Source organism: Pongo abelii, chromosome 1 (assembly GCF_028885655.2).
Source record: "Pongo abelii isolate AG06213 chromosome 1, NHGRI_mPonAbe1-v2.0_pri, whole genome shotgun sequence".
NCBI lineage: Eukaryota > Metazoa > Chordata > Mammalia > Primates > Hominidae > Pongo > Pongo abelii.
Genome location: NC_071985.2, coordinates 169,284,617 through 169,298,685, shown reverse-complemented (window position 1 = coordinate 169,298,685; position 14,069 = coordinate 169,284,617). Strand labels below are relative to the sequence as shown.

Genomic DNA, 14,069 nt, shown 5'->3' with positions numbered 1-14,069 from the left:
TTTAAACCATCAGATCTTGTTGGTTTAAAACAACCACTATCATGAGAACAGCATGGGGGAAACCACCCCCATGATCCAATCACCTCCCACCAGGTCCCTCCCTTGACACGTGGGGATTACAATTTGAGATGAGATTTGGGTGGGAACACAGAGCCAAACCATACCATTTCACTCCTGGCCCCTTTCAAAGCTCATGTCTTTTTCACATTTAAAAGCCAATCATGCCTTCCCAACAGTCCCCCAAAGTCTTAACTCATCCCAGCATTAACCCAAAAGTCCAAGTCGAAAGTCTCATCTGAGACAAGGCAAGTTCTTTCCACCTATGAGCCTGTAAAATCAAAAGCAAGTTAATTAACTCCAAGATACAATGGGGATACAGGAATTTGGTAAATGTTCCCATTCCAAATAGGAGAAATTGGTCAAGACAAAGGGGCTGCAGGCCCTGCACCAAGTCCAAAACACAGCAGGGCAGCCATTAAATCTTAAAGCTCCAAAATAATCTTCTTTGACTCTATGTCTCACATTCAGGGCATGCTGATGCAAGAGATGGGCTCCCAAGGCCTTGGGAAGCTCTGCCCCTATGGCTCTGCAGGATACAGCACCCCCTGACACACAGCTGCTTTCATGGGCTGGCATTGAGTGCCTGTACCTTTTCCAGGTGCACAGTGCAAGCTGCCAGTGGATCTACCATTCTGGGATCTAGAGGCTGGTGGCCCTCTTCTCACAGCTCTACTAGGCAGTTCCCCAGTGGGGACTCTGTGTGGGGGCTCCAACTCCATTTTCCCCCTCTACCTGCCCTAGTAGAGGATCTCCATGAGGACTCCACTCCTGCAGCAGACGTCTGTCTGCCTGGACATCCAGACATTTCCATACATCCTCTGAAATCTAGGCAAAGGCTTCTGAAGCTCAACTTTTGTCTTCTGTGCACTCTCAGGCCCAACACCAGGTGGAAGCTGCCAAGGCTTGGGGCTCCCACCCTCTGAAGCAATGCCTGAGCTGTACTTTGGCCCCTTTTAGCCATGGCTAGAACTGGAGTGGCTGAGACTCAAGGTGCCACGTCCTGAGGCTGCACAGAATAGGGAATGCAGGAGGGACCCCTGGCCCACAAAACCAGTTTTCCCTTCTAGGCCTCTGGGCCTGTGATGGGAGGGGCTGCCATGAAGATCTCTGAATTGCCTTGGAGACATTTTCCGCATTGTCTTGGCTATCAACATTCAGCTTCTCTTTATTTATGCAAATTTATGCAGCTGGTAGCTTGAATTTCTCCCCAGAAGATAGATTTTTCTTTTCTACAACATGGTCAGACTACAAGTGTTCTAAACTTTTATACTCTGCTTCCCTTTTAAACATAAATCCCAATTTCAGACCATCTCTCTGTGAATGTCTATGACTGTATGCTTTCAGAAAAAGCCAGGTCACATCTTGAATGCTTTGCTGCTTGGAAATTTCTTCTGCCAGATATCCAAACCATCTCTCTCAAGTTTAAAATTACACAGATCTCTAGAGCAGGGGCAAAATGCCACCAGTCTCTTTGCTAAAGCATAGGAAGAGTGACCTTCGCTGCAGTTCACGATAAGTTCCTCGTTTCCATCTGAGACCACCTCAGACTGGACTTCATTGTCCATATCACAATGAGCATTTTGGTCAAAATCATTCAACAAGTCTCTAAGAAGTTCTAAACTTTCCCACATCTTCCTGTCTTCTTCTGAGCCCTTCAAACTTTTTTATTCTCTGCCCGTTACCCAGTTCCTAAATCACTTCCACATTTTCAGATATCTCTATAGCAATGCCCCACTTCTCTCAGGACCAATTTTCTGTATTAGTCTGTTTTCACACTGTTATAAAGAACTGCCTGAGACTGGGTAATGTATAAGCAAAAGAGGTTTAATTGACTCACAGTTCTGCATGTGTGGGGAGGCCTCAGGAAACTTACAATTATGGTGGAAGGTGAAGGAGAAGCAATCTCCTCCCTTGACATGTGGGGATTACAATTCGAGTTGAGATTTGGGTGGGGACACAGAGCCAAACCATATCAACCAGTGATGTGGCTTTGGGAATCATTTAACTTCGCTGAGCCTGTGTTTCCTTTTCTGGAACATGGAGTTAGTACTACTGATTTTTCAGTGTTGCTAGGATTCAATAAGATAAAGCGCAGTCAGTGCTGCTATAACAGTTGTTTTGAAAACACACACATTTTTTCAAAGCTGATTGATGTATTCAGAAAAATTTGGGAATAATGCAAATTTTATGTTTACTTACATAGTCAGTTTTATCCATGAAAAGTACTAGGTGGACTCAGAAGACAGCACTTAGCTAAAGTGAGATGCATGGCAATATACAAACACACACACCTGAAACATCTACCACCTCCCTCAGTTCACCAGGTGTGTTGAGTTACACTCGAGTTACACTTGTCCACATCTGCCATTACAACTTTCTGTCCATTTTCTGATAACCAGCCCCCCACCCACCACTTCACAATAACCCATAAGCTGTAACCCTTACAATGCCCGTTTCCACAAGAAAGTAGTAGTGTGTTCCAATCCTGTTTTCCCATAAACTCTGCTGTTTTTACTGCACAATTTTGCATAGTATGGTGATTTCTCAGAACTCATATGTTGTGTTATAGCAGAACTGACTCTGTCTAACACAATTCCTGGCAGACAGCAGACACTCAGTAACAGGTAGCTGTTTTATTATTAATATTAATTAATAATATTGTACTTAAAATTGTACTTAAGTACAATTGTGGGTTGGGGCAGGGATCACTAGTTACAATGTTTAGTTGCTTTGATTGATAGTGTTAAGTGAAATGGACTGCCTGAGTGGAAGGGTTTTGGTGCTTTTATCTTTTCTAAGTGTGTGCTGGTCAGACCACCCTTGGGGTATTAACAGTGACAAACCAGGTATGTCCAGAAAAGAGCAAGCCAGAAAAGGAGAAGACATGAGAATGATCTTTAACTAGTTAGAGGGCCATCTTGGAGAAGGATTGCTTTGTTTTGTGGGGCTTCAGGGTGACAAGGGAAAGCTCCCAGGGCCCAGGGTTCTGGCTAGCTCAGGGAAGAGCTTCAGAATGGTCCCTGGGGGTGATGTGTTCTCCAAGCTCTGACTGGCTGCTCTGGGAGGGGAGAGGACAGAGAATAGTCAAGCACGGGTTTGGAGGTTCTATCTATAAAGTTCCTTTTCATTTTTTTTTTTTTCCTTCAAGGTAGTATGCAAGGACAGATTCTACAGGGCTGATCAGAGTAAATTTCAGACAGAAACAACCCAAACTTTTCCAGCAATATTTGGACTTCTGCTTGCCTGCTTGCGTTTTTTTTTTTCTTTTTGGGTGATCTAAGAGAATAGTTAGCACATGTGCATATTTACACACTGGTTTTTTTTTTTTTTTTTCTAGTTATGCCCTTGAATGTTGCAAATATAAAGACTGTGCTTTACAAATATTTATGGCTTCTGGCATGCTTAGGAATAGTGAAATTACATCAATGCTTTCCGTCTCGAGGGCTTTTTTTTTTTTTGACTTTTCTTCTTTTTTTTTTTTTTTGTTTGTTTTTTTCCAACTCAGGGAGAAAGCTCGGTTAGTTACTGACCTGGCATTGCTTTCTCTCTAACATCCTGTGTAGCTTTTGTCCTCTCCATCTAAGCAGGCTGTTAAGCTCTCGTAGTAAGAAAGATGTTACTCTGGGCTTAGACCCTCTCGGTGGAGCTGACATGGAGAAGCCTCCGGAAGCATGGGGCATTTGAGCTGAGGGATGGCAGGATCTGCTTCAGATATTTAAAGTGGGTTACTCTGAGCCTGCAAACTAGAGAGTCTAGTGTGGTGTCTCTAGAAGAATTACTTTTGTACCCCTAGATGAATTAAAAAGTAATTATACTGAGTGTTTTATCTTGTCTGTATACGGATGTATAAGATTCCAGGTTTCTAGTTGATGTTACTGTTAAAAACAGAAGATGTTTCAAACATATTTGATTTTATTAAATTAGTTTTCCCTGTAGTCATAGGAGGGGTACTGCTGTTTACATGCTGAATCTTAACAAAACTATAAAACAGCATTTTTAAAAAATGGCAGCTCTTCTGTTCTGATGCTTTGACAATGAATGTTATCTCTTTTTGTTTCTATGATGAGCACATGGGACTTAGGCTTACTCTTAAAATTGATTTTTCCAAAACCAAGAGTCATTACATTTCTTCCTCTGAGACAAAGTATTCAGGCCTCCTCCTCTTCTAGCACTCAGTCTGGAAAATGTGGTTAGTCTTTCCATGTGGGAGCTCTTGTGCTTTGTGCATTGGTTCCAAGATGGCAAGTGGACTACTGTTCCAAGATCTGGGCCCAAGGCATTCCGATGGGATCGCCTGGACTTGTATATAATGACCAGAAGGAATTGGTCTGCACTGCCATTACTGCCAGCCACTACCTGGTCAATTCTGCTTGGGAAATGCCTCTAATCAACATTCTTCTAGACCTGCTGTTCATGGCTGCAGGTGGCAGGCCCATGGATCAATAATTGGCTGGGGCGGTTGGCCCCACTGGTCAGCCTCACTCCTTGAGCTCTATCTACCTGTTGCTGCCTCCTCCATCCTCCCCTAAAGTCACGCAGCTTCAAATAAGGTGGTCCCATCTATTTTGGTGCTTTCTCTTCTTTCTTAACCTCCCATAATGGAAAAAGCACAGGTTCCAGAAGCCTGGTTTTAAATCTCAGCTCTGTTATTTATCAGCTTTGTGATTTTGGGTAAGTGACTTAATCTCTCTGAGCCCTTGCTCACTCATTTTAAAACGATGTCACTCATCCCTTTCAGAGCTGTTAAGAAAACATCATGCAAACCATCTTGTACAGTGCCAGACACAGAGAAGGCCTTCTAGAACTGGAATCCACACACACCTTACCAATTACTTTTTGAGTAGGTCAATTACCAGCATGTCTCCAGAGCAAAAAGATTCGTTGATCCTCCTTTCTTTATGTGCCAGGTTCTGCCCAGGCCCAGGGGCTACAGAGATGAGTAAGAGAAAGTCCCTACCTATAAAGGCATTCCCAGTTTTGCTCAAATCCATTTTTCCAACAAATGTATTTTGATACCTACTGTGTGCAAAATTTATGTGCCTTTGGGGAGGATACTGAGATGATTCAGTCACTCATTTATTCATCGGTCATCAGTCATGTGTCAGATATTGTTAGAAGCACTATGGGTAGAAACAACAGGCAAGACATTGTCCTTCCTTTTGAGAAGCTCATAGTGCAGTAAAATATACTAAAGTATGGGAGAAGTAGATGGAAAGAGAATATGATCTCATTGTTAAAAGGCACTTGTGTTGTTGGACAATATAGGGTGCACACAGTAATGTGGATTTCATTTTTGCAAGTATTCAGATCTTGATAGAGCTTCGTTGAGACAACCATCTCCTTTTAGAGGAAATGGAGCTTGGGAGTGGTTAATACGTCACACATTTAGGTTAAAGTAAAGCTGACACTAGCCCCACAGAAACTTTAATTTGTGTAGTGACTAAAGTGAAAACACTCTCTTTCTTCTTGATTCTATTGTCTCCCAGCAGAGATTTTATAATTTGAAAACATTGTTCCTTAGGTAGCCCCAAGAGGTAGAATTTCAGATCTGCTGCTTGCTTTTTGTAAACTATTGCATTCCTTCCTCCCAATAGCCCCACTGGGGTCAGGACCATTTTGAACTTAAAGAACTTGCTCAGAGTTACACAACTTGACATACAAAGTCAGGATTTGAATCCAGATTTTCCTGATTCCAGAGTCCAAGCCCTAAGCCTCAACACCATAGTCCATCCATGATTCACACTCATTGTAATGTCTGATGGCTTTTGAGACTTTGTAGAAAAAAGCACATCTTAAATCATTTTTAGGACCTGTTTATCTGAACCAGTGGGAAAACTAAATTTATGAACCATAAATAGCGTCTATAGATGTGGAATGCCAAGTGAGTTAGGATATATTAATAAATAGGAACAAAAAGTTGTGACCAAAAGTTGTGTTTTCCTATACCCAGTTTCTTAAGATTTCATAATTAGCAAGGGGGAATTCTGAGTTGATGAGTATAAAAAGGCCTCTGCAGATAGCCCAAGAGACGATACTGAAGTCCAGAGGTTATAAACAGAAAGAGGAACAGACACTGTAGATTTTTCTCTACTCCATGACTTCTTCTTGCAGAAATTCTGCACTTGGCACTAATCAGACCTAAAATTAATTTCTTAAAATCACCAATGCCTTATTCAAAGAGGTTAACATTCTGCATGTAGCTGCTCCATTGCCAAACAAAAACACCCCTGGTTCTTTTGTGACCACTAATGCAATTGACTTTCCATCTTTTTAAGAATGCCCCCTCCTATCGCTCCATCTTTGTCTCCCAATTAATTTATGTTTATTTTGTAAAAAGCTTGTGGGCCTGTTGAGTTGATATCGTTAAAGGCTGACAACCACATAGAGGTACCTCTTACAGCGATGAAGTGTGTGTGCGTGTTTGAATTATCTGTTAGCCAGCATCAAGACGTTGGTTCCCTGTCTTGGAAGAATGGCAGGGGAGGCTGAGCTTAACTTGGCCAAAGCAGCAGGGGGCGAATAGAATGTTTCTGTTCCCCATAAAGAAAGGTAGTCAAGCATCTGTACTTTCCACTGAACTCCAGTTTCTATCCTGCTTTGAAAATTCTCCTTACCCTTTCAGTGAGAGCCACATGACAAGTGTTCAGTATGTCAGATTTGTTTTCATTTTGTACTACGTATGAATTTGACCTCCACAGTAGGGCTACGTTAATTTCCCAAAGTTCTTCCAATAATTGTATTCTTTTAAAAAAATGCATACTATTATTCTTTTTCGGATTGTGTTATGGCTGGTGTTTTGAAGGTGGTTAAAGGATGACTGGTTGCATGTGGAGTAATGTGTACATGATGCACATTTCCAGATGGAAACAGCCCTCAAAGTACACTGTGTAGTTTGTGTACCTATTCTACTCATTTCGTTAGACTGAACTCAGTACTTTCTGGCCAATAGAGTAGGTTTTTTCTTTGACAAAATTAAGTTTGGATAACCTTTTCTGAAAAGCAGTTTCAGTTTGTCATACTGACATTTATATTGATAATTAATTGTGGCTGCCAAAAGAAAGTGTGTATCTTTGCTTGAGGCCAGGAGTTCCAGACCAGCCTGGCCAACATAGTGAGACCTTGTTTCTACAAAAAATACAACAATTAGCTGGGCACGGTGGCGTGTTCCTGTAGTCCCAGCTACTTGGGAGGCTGGAGTAGGAGGATCAATTGAGCCCAGGAGGTCGAGGCTGCAGTGAACCGTGATCATGCCACTGCACTTTAGCCTGAGTGACAGAAACGAGATTCTGTCTCTTAACAAGTAAGTATGTATGTAATTGTGTATGAGCTAAGTTACTCTTCCTGTCACATTTGTATGGCAGCTACAGTCAGGCACTGCATAATCATCTTTCAGTCAACGTTAGAACTGCATATAAGATGGTGGTCCAATAGGGTTATAATGGAGCTGAAAAACTCCTAGAGAGGCTGTAGTTGTTGTAATGTTGTAGCACAGTGCATTACTCATGTGTTTGGGTGATGCTGGTGTAAACAAACCTGCCCTGCCAGTCCCGTAAAACTATAGCACCTCCAGTGATATACAGTATACCTAATTGTATACTGATAATAGTAAGTATATTTGTGATAATAGTAAGTATACTTGATAATAGTAATAAACAACTATGTTAGTGGTTTACATATTTACTATACTTTTTATTATTATTATTTTAGAGTGTACTGCTTTTGCTTCTAAAATAAAACATTACCTGTAAAACAGCCTCAGGCAGGTCCTTCAGGAGGTATTTCAGAAGAAGGCATTGTTATCATAGCAGATGACAGCTCCATGCCTGTTATTGCCCCTTGAAGAGCTTCCAGTGGACAAGATGTGGAGGTGGAAGACAATGATATTGATGATCCTGACCCTGTGTAGGCCTAGGCTAGTGTGTGTGTTTGTGTCTTAATTTTTAACTTAAAAATGTTTAAATAGAAAAAAGCTTATGGAATAAGGATATAAAGAAAATATTTTTGTACAGCTATATAATGTGTTCATGTTTTAAGCTAAGCATTATTACAAGAGTCCAGAGTTAAAAAATAAAAAGTTTATAAAATAAAAAAGTTACAGTAAGCTGTCTAATTTCTATTGAAGAAAGAAAATACTTTATAAATTTAATGTAGCCTAGGTGTACATATGAAGTCTACAGTAGTGTATAGTAATGTCCTAGGCTTTCACTTTCACTCACACTGATTCACCCAGAACAACTTCTAATTCCTGCAGGCTCCATTCATGATAAGTGCTCTCTACAGGTGTAACATTTTTAATCTTTTATACTGTATTTTTACTGCATCTTTTATATGGTTAGATATGTTTAGCTATACAGATACCATTGTGCGACAGTCGCCTACAGTATTCAGTATGGTAACATGCTGTACAAGTTTGTAGCCTAGGAGCAATAGGCCATATCATAAAGCCTAGGTGTGTAGTAGGCTATACCATCTAAGTCTGTGTAAGTACGCTCTATGATGTTCACATGACAACAAGCATATCAACTAAGCACTCTTTTCTCAGAACATATCTCTGTTGTTAAGCGACGCATGGCTGTAATTCATGCATTAATTGGTTACCTGTGCCCTCTATTTAGGGCTTCAAAAGTCAGATCTGTCCATCTAAGATGCTTTTAAGTAACATTTACCTTAAAGAAATACATGGTTGATTGGTTTAAAGAAAGAGACAGCTGAATTGGACGGGGAAGCCAGATTTTGACTACATTTCTAAGAGGAGCTGTTCTGTAATGTTTTGGTAAAAGAATGTCTGTCTCCATATCATCTATCTATCTGTCTATCTAATTTGGCATCTATTTATCCATTAATATGTCTGTAATACAAATATTCCAAACATTTAAAAAGTATAAGAAGGCTCTGTAGTGCAATGGATAGCACATTGAACTTTTTTTTTTGTTTTTATGTTGGTTTACTGCAATTAAAAAAGGTACAAATAATATATGTATCAAAGAAAATTCAGAAAATAAAGAAACACTGAGAAAGTGAAAGACTAGGGCTCATATTATAAACACACAAAAAATCACTTTTAATATTTTGGTACATTTCCTTGCAGGCTTTTTTGCCCTATGCATACATTTTTATCCATAAATGTAATCATCTTGTCTATGTTATTTTGTAGCAAGCTTTTTTTCACTGAATACCTAATACTATTTTTTCCAAGTCTTTATAGATATTGTTTTTCTTTTCTTTTATTTCTTTTATTTAGCCATCACTCAGTGATTGGATATTTAGGGTATTTCATCGTTATTTTCTTTGAAAATTAAATAAAACAAAATTTGATGAAAGTCCAAGGTGGCCCAACACAGTGGCTGAATATATCTCATCAGTCTGTTACATTATTCACATGGAAATGGAAAAACAACCCCCAAAACTCTGCATCTGAGAGGAGTGTATATTAAATTAAGCTTAAGGAAGTGCTTATGAACAGTAGGAAATGAGAGTTGGTAAATGGAGTCATTTTATTTCATAAAGGTGCCTCAGAGCTTTAAGCCCAAAGCCCTACACTTTCAGTCACTTTGGATTTTGTGCATCCGTCCATGATGCACTGTGATTTTGTCTTACACCGTGTTTGGTATGAAGCATTAAATCTTCCTTCCTTTACAGTTTTCAGAATCTGTGAAATAGGACCTGAGCTAACCTAGAAAAGTCTCTCCGCTTGTCGTTTAGATTTTTTTTTTTTTTTTTTTGAGACGGAGTTTCACTCTTGTTTGCCCAGGCTGGAGTGCAATGGTGCGATCTCGGCTCACTGCAACCTCTGCCTCTGGGGTTCAAGTGAGTCTCCTGCCTCAGCCTCCTGAGTAGCTGGGACTACAGGTGCACGCCACCACGCCTAGCTAATTTTTTTGTATTTTTAGTAGAGACAGGGTTTCACCATGTTGGCCAGGCTGGTCTCGAACTCTTGACCTCAGGTGATCTGCCCGCCTTGGCATCCCAAAGTGCTGGGATTACAGGTGTGAGCCACCGCACCTGGCCCTGTTTAGATATTTTAAAATAATCTTTCAATTCTGAGTAGAATAGTATTTGTATAATAGTTGTGAGTTGAAGGCAAATAGTTTCAAAGAGTTCAGTTCTTTTGTCTTCAAAATATAAGTCATAAAAATGCATGATTCTCCCTGAGGAGCCAGCTTGGCATCAGACTCTGGAGCCAGACAGCCTGGATTTATTTCCTGCTCCACCACTTTCTGCTGGGTGAACCGGAGTAAGTTACTTGACTTGTCTAGGTGTCAGTTTTCTCATCTAGAAAATGGGAATAATACTATTCATTCATAGGTTTGTTGGGCTGGTTTAAATAAGTTAAAACACAGTGTTAACTACTACTGTTTTCAACAGGTTCCTAAGGGTCTGTGTTTCTAGTGCTTTAGCACTTCAATGGCATTTATAATGTTCTGCACTCTCTCTCACTGAGTGGTTTTTCTATGAGTATTTCTATGAGTATTTCTTCCCCAACTAGTTTATCATGATGGTAATCATACTGGCCACTACTTTTGATGGAGTATTATAATACATACTCTACGTGTATTACAAAATGTACATCTCATTGCCATTTATGAGGTATGCATTTGCACTATTTTCTTTTTACAAGTTTAGTAACTAAAGGTTGTAGAGGTTAAGTAACTTGCTCAAGGTCATAAAATTGCTAAATGTGGAACTTGGAACTAAATTCTGGTCTGATGTATATACCACCACCCCGCTTTTGTAAATTCCTTTAAGGATGGGACTTTTATGCTTTTTAGATCCCTTACAGATTTCAGCACCGTTCCTTAAACATAGTAGGTCCTCAGTAAGTTTTTTGTTATGTTGAATGAGTGAAGGTAGGAGTGATCCTGTGGATAATAGAACTTTTTTCTCCGATAAGAAAACCAACAATATTGCTTTTTAATGACATGATATTATGAGTCTTAGAATTCTGTTCTGCTTCCATGTTACATGTAAGAGTTTGTAATTACTTGTGTATGAAACTGGTTGTATTTCGTGTGAAACAAAAGTACATACCCTGTATTTGAGACTCTGATTTGAGAAAACATGGATTAGCATTACACCGGTAACCACTGAAGCAATTTTAATTTAAATAAAGGATACAACTAATTCTGGATCTGTTTTTAGCCATTTATTTAACAGGCATTTATTAAGCATATACATTGTGCAAAGCCCTCTGCAGGGGACTAAGAGTTTAAGGATGAATATGATGGTTTCTATATGAAAGAGGATTTTATCCAATATCATGGGTTTACCTATGCCCTGATGCTAATGAACCCTATATATCTTTAATCCAGCTCTTCCCCTTTTGCCTTCATTATTCAGCTCTGTGTTGGATACTTCCACATGGATGTCTCATAGACCTCCAAACTGAATTTATTATCTCATCCCCAGCACCCACTATGTCTCATTATATATTACATTCTTGTACCTGTTATATATTCCACCTCTGTTGGTGACACCACTGTCTAAAGTAACCATTCAAACCACTGTCCAAACTTCACCCTTCAAACAAACAAACAAACAAAAAAACCAGAAGTAATCTTTGATTCCTTTTTTCTCCCTAACATTCTACATTTGGCTATTCACCAATCCTGCTGATTTTTTTCCCCTAAATATCATCAAGAACTGTGAAGGATTTGAGCCTTTAGCTTACTTGCAAATGAACTTGCCTGCCGCAGTTCCATAGATGCTGGCGGAAGGATTCCTGGGTTAGAGACAAAGAACTTTATTAGTCATAGCAATAGCAATAGCCAGAGTATCAACATATTTATTCACTGTTTCTCCAAGACCCAACTCCCATAGGATGTCATGAAGAGGGCCAGGTGACATCCATACATGAAGTGCATTGCGTTACAGGAGAGAAACTCTGAACTTAGGGAACCCAAATCTTTTATATTGGGCAACAAAGATGCTTCACCTTTGCTCCAGAGGGAGATCATTTCTTCCAAGGCTGTTATCCATATAAACATCTTTGAAAAGTTAGTCTGGAACCAAGGGTAGCCAGTGCTTTGCACACAAGATGTGCAGAAACCGAAGGGACTCATGGAGAATGTCTCCCAACAAATATATCTTGCATCTGTTCCCTTTGCTCCTTCTTTTTTTTTTTTTCAATCGAAAGTCCTTTACTGGTCCTGCTTCCATGAGTAGTGGTGACCAGGGGAAAAGGGAGAGGAATCAGCCAGCACAGGGAGGGGTCATCTCCACAACATTCCATTTATACACCGAACTAAACACCAAGCATAGAGTCACTATTGCGGTTAGAAGTTGGAAGCTTGCGAAGGGGGAGGAACAGGTTGGGTGCGGGGGCGTTGTTAAAAAAAAATATGGGCCCCTCTCCACAACTGAGGTGCCTGGGGGAAATTTGGTTTGCTTCAACCCAAGAGGAATAAGAAGACCAAAAGCAGTTTGGGACGACTAGAACCATCACGGATGGAGGGAGGAGGAAAATCCAGGAGGTGGGGCTGTCTGTTTGGCAACTGGGGTGAAGGGATTGCCCTCCCCCTGCTGGGATCCCCCCAGCCCGTCTGGTCTGGGAGGAAGGGGACAGCCTGCAACCCCTGAGGGCAGATGTGGGGCTGCCAGATGTTCCAGGCAAGGGGCCAGAAGGAGCTCACAAAGTCTTGTCCTCTAGGGAGATGACCACACTGCCCCCCAGCTTCTCTGCCAGGGTGCAGCGGTCCTTGACCTCTTCATAGCAGTTTGCGTGTAATTCATGCTTGATCCCTGTCAGCTTCTTGATGGCGTCCTTGGAGCTGGCATAGATCATTTTGCTGTTAAGGGGCGCGGACTCAGGGGCCCAGAAGATAAACACCAGGTCCTCCTCCTTGCTGTCCTTGGTCTCGTAGGTTGTGTCATAGGGGGCGTAGCGGCAGTCCTTATCTGGCAGCATCCTGACAAAGGTGGTGTAGGGGTCGTTGACGGTCTGGCTCACATCACCCACCAGGATCTTCTTGGCCTCCTCTAGGATGATGTTCTTCTTGTCCTCACTAAGGCAGAAGAGCACCGCCTTCTTGTGCTTCTTAACCTCCTCTGGCATTGAAGACTTATGCACCTTCATGTCGTTGAGCATGTTCATGACACCATCAGACAGCCACACCGGAGGCCATGTTTCCGGAAGCGAAAAGGAGAGGGCGCGGAGAGCCGCAGAAGACAAGAGCACTGCAGCCGCTGCCGGGACCTGACTGCCCTCTGCTCCTTCTTTGCACCATTAGATCAGGCTGCACATTGCTCATAGGAAGACTGCAACAACTTTTTAGCTGATTTCCCTAACTCTGGGTAGGTCCCTCTTCCTATCAGTCCTCCACACCTTGCTGAAGTAGCCTCTTGAGACACAAATCTGACTCTTTCCTGCTTAAAGCCATTTAAAGCCTGCCGTTTATCTATAGGAAAGGCCCAAGCTCCTTAGCATGACACCAAAGGGATTTTCAGACCAGCCCTTGCTGATCCCTCTAGCCTTAGGGGGGCAGCATATCAGAGTGATTATCTCCCTTACTGCCCCAGTGACTTAACCTTTGTAGCCTCGTTTCCTCATTGCTAACATTAGGATGATAAAACCTACTTCATGGGTTGGTGAGGAATTAATCAGCTCACACATGGTTAGCCCTCAGTAGATGTTGGCTGTTATGGTTATGTCTTTCCACTCTCTGCCTCGCACTTTAAGATCTGGCTACATGGTTTTCTGCTCACTCTGTGTCCCTTTTCACCATGGTTAGTGCCTTTATTCCTGCCACCCACTCTTCTTGCAATCTCCTCCAAATCCTATTGCCTGGCTTCACGCTGGTTAGGCACATCCTCTTCCTTCTCTTGGATGCTCCATGCATGTGTTGGCCATTGAGCTATAAATATCTACTAAGAAGTCAGTTAATGCTGCTAGACTGTCAGCTTTATGGGGATGGGGGGTGTTTTATTTATCTCTGTGTTTCTAGCACATAGCATGTGTTGAAAAAAATGGTGAATGAATACATGAAAGAACAAAAAGAGTTCACAGTCTACTA

The 14,069-nt window shown here is 41.3% G+C and overlaps 1 protein-coding gene and 1 pseudogene across 2 annotated transcripts in view; one reads left to right on the top strand and one right to left on the bottom strand.

Annotated features, from left to right (window-relative positions):
• Positions 1 to 14,069, top strand: part of ROR1 (receptor tyrosine kinase like orphan receptor 1) — a 409,096-nt gene that overhangs the window by 58,888 nt on the left and 336,139 nt on the right. The gene's annotated exons all lie outside the window — the stretch shown is intronic.
• Positions 12,686 to 13,181, bottom strand: LOC103892431 (cofilin-1-like; annotated as a pseudogene).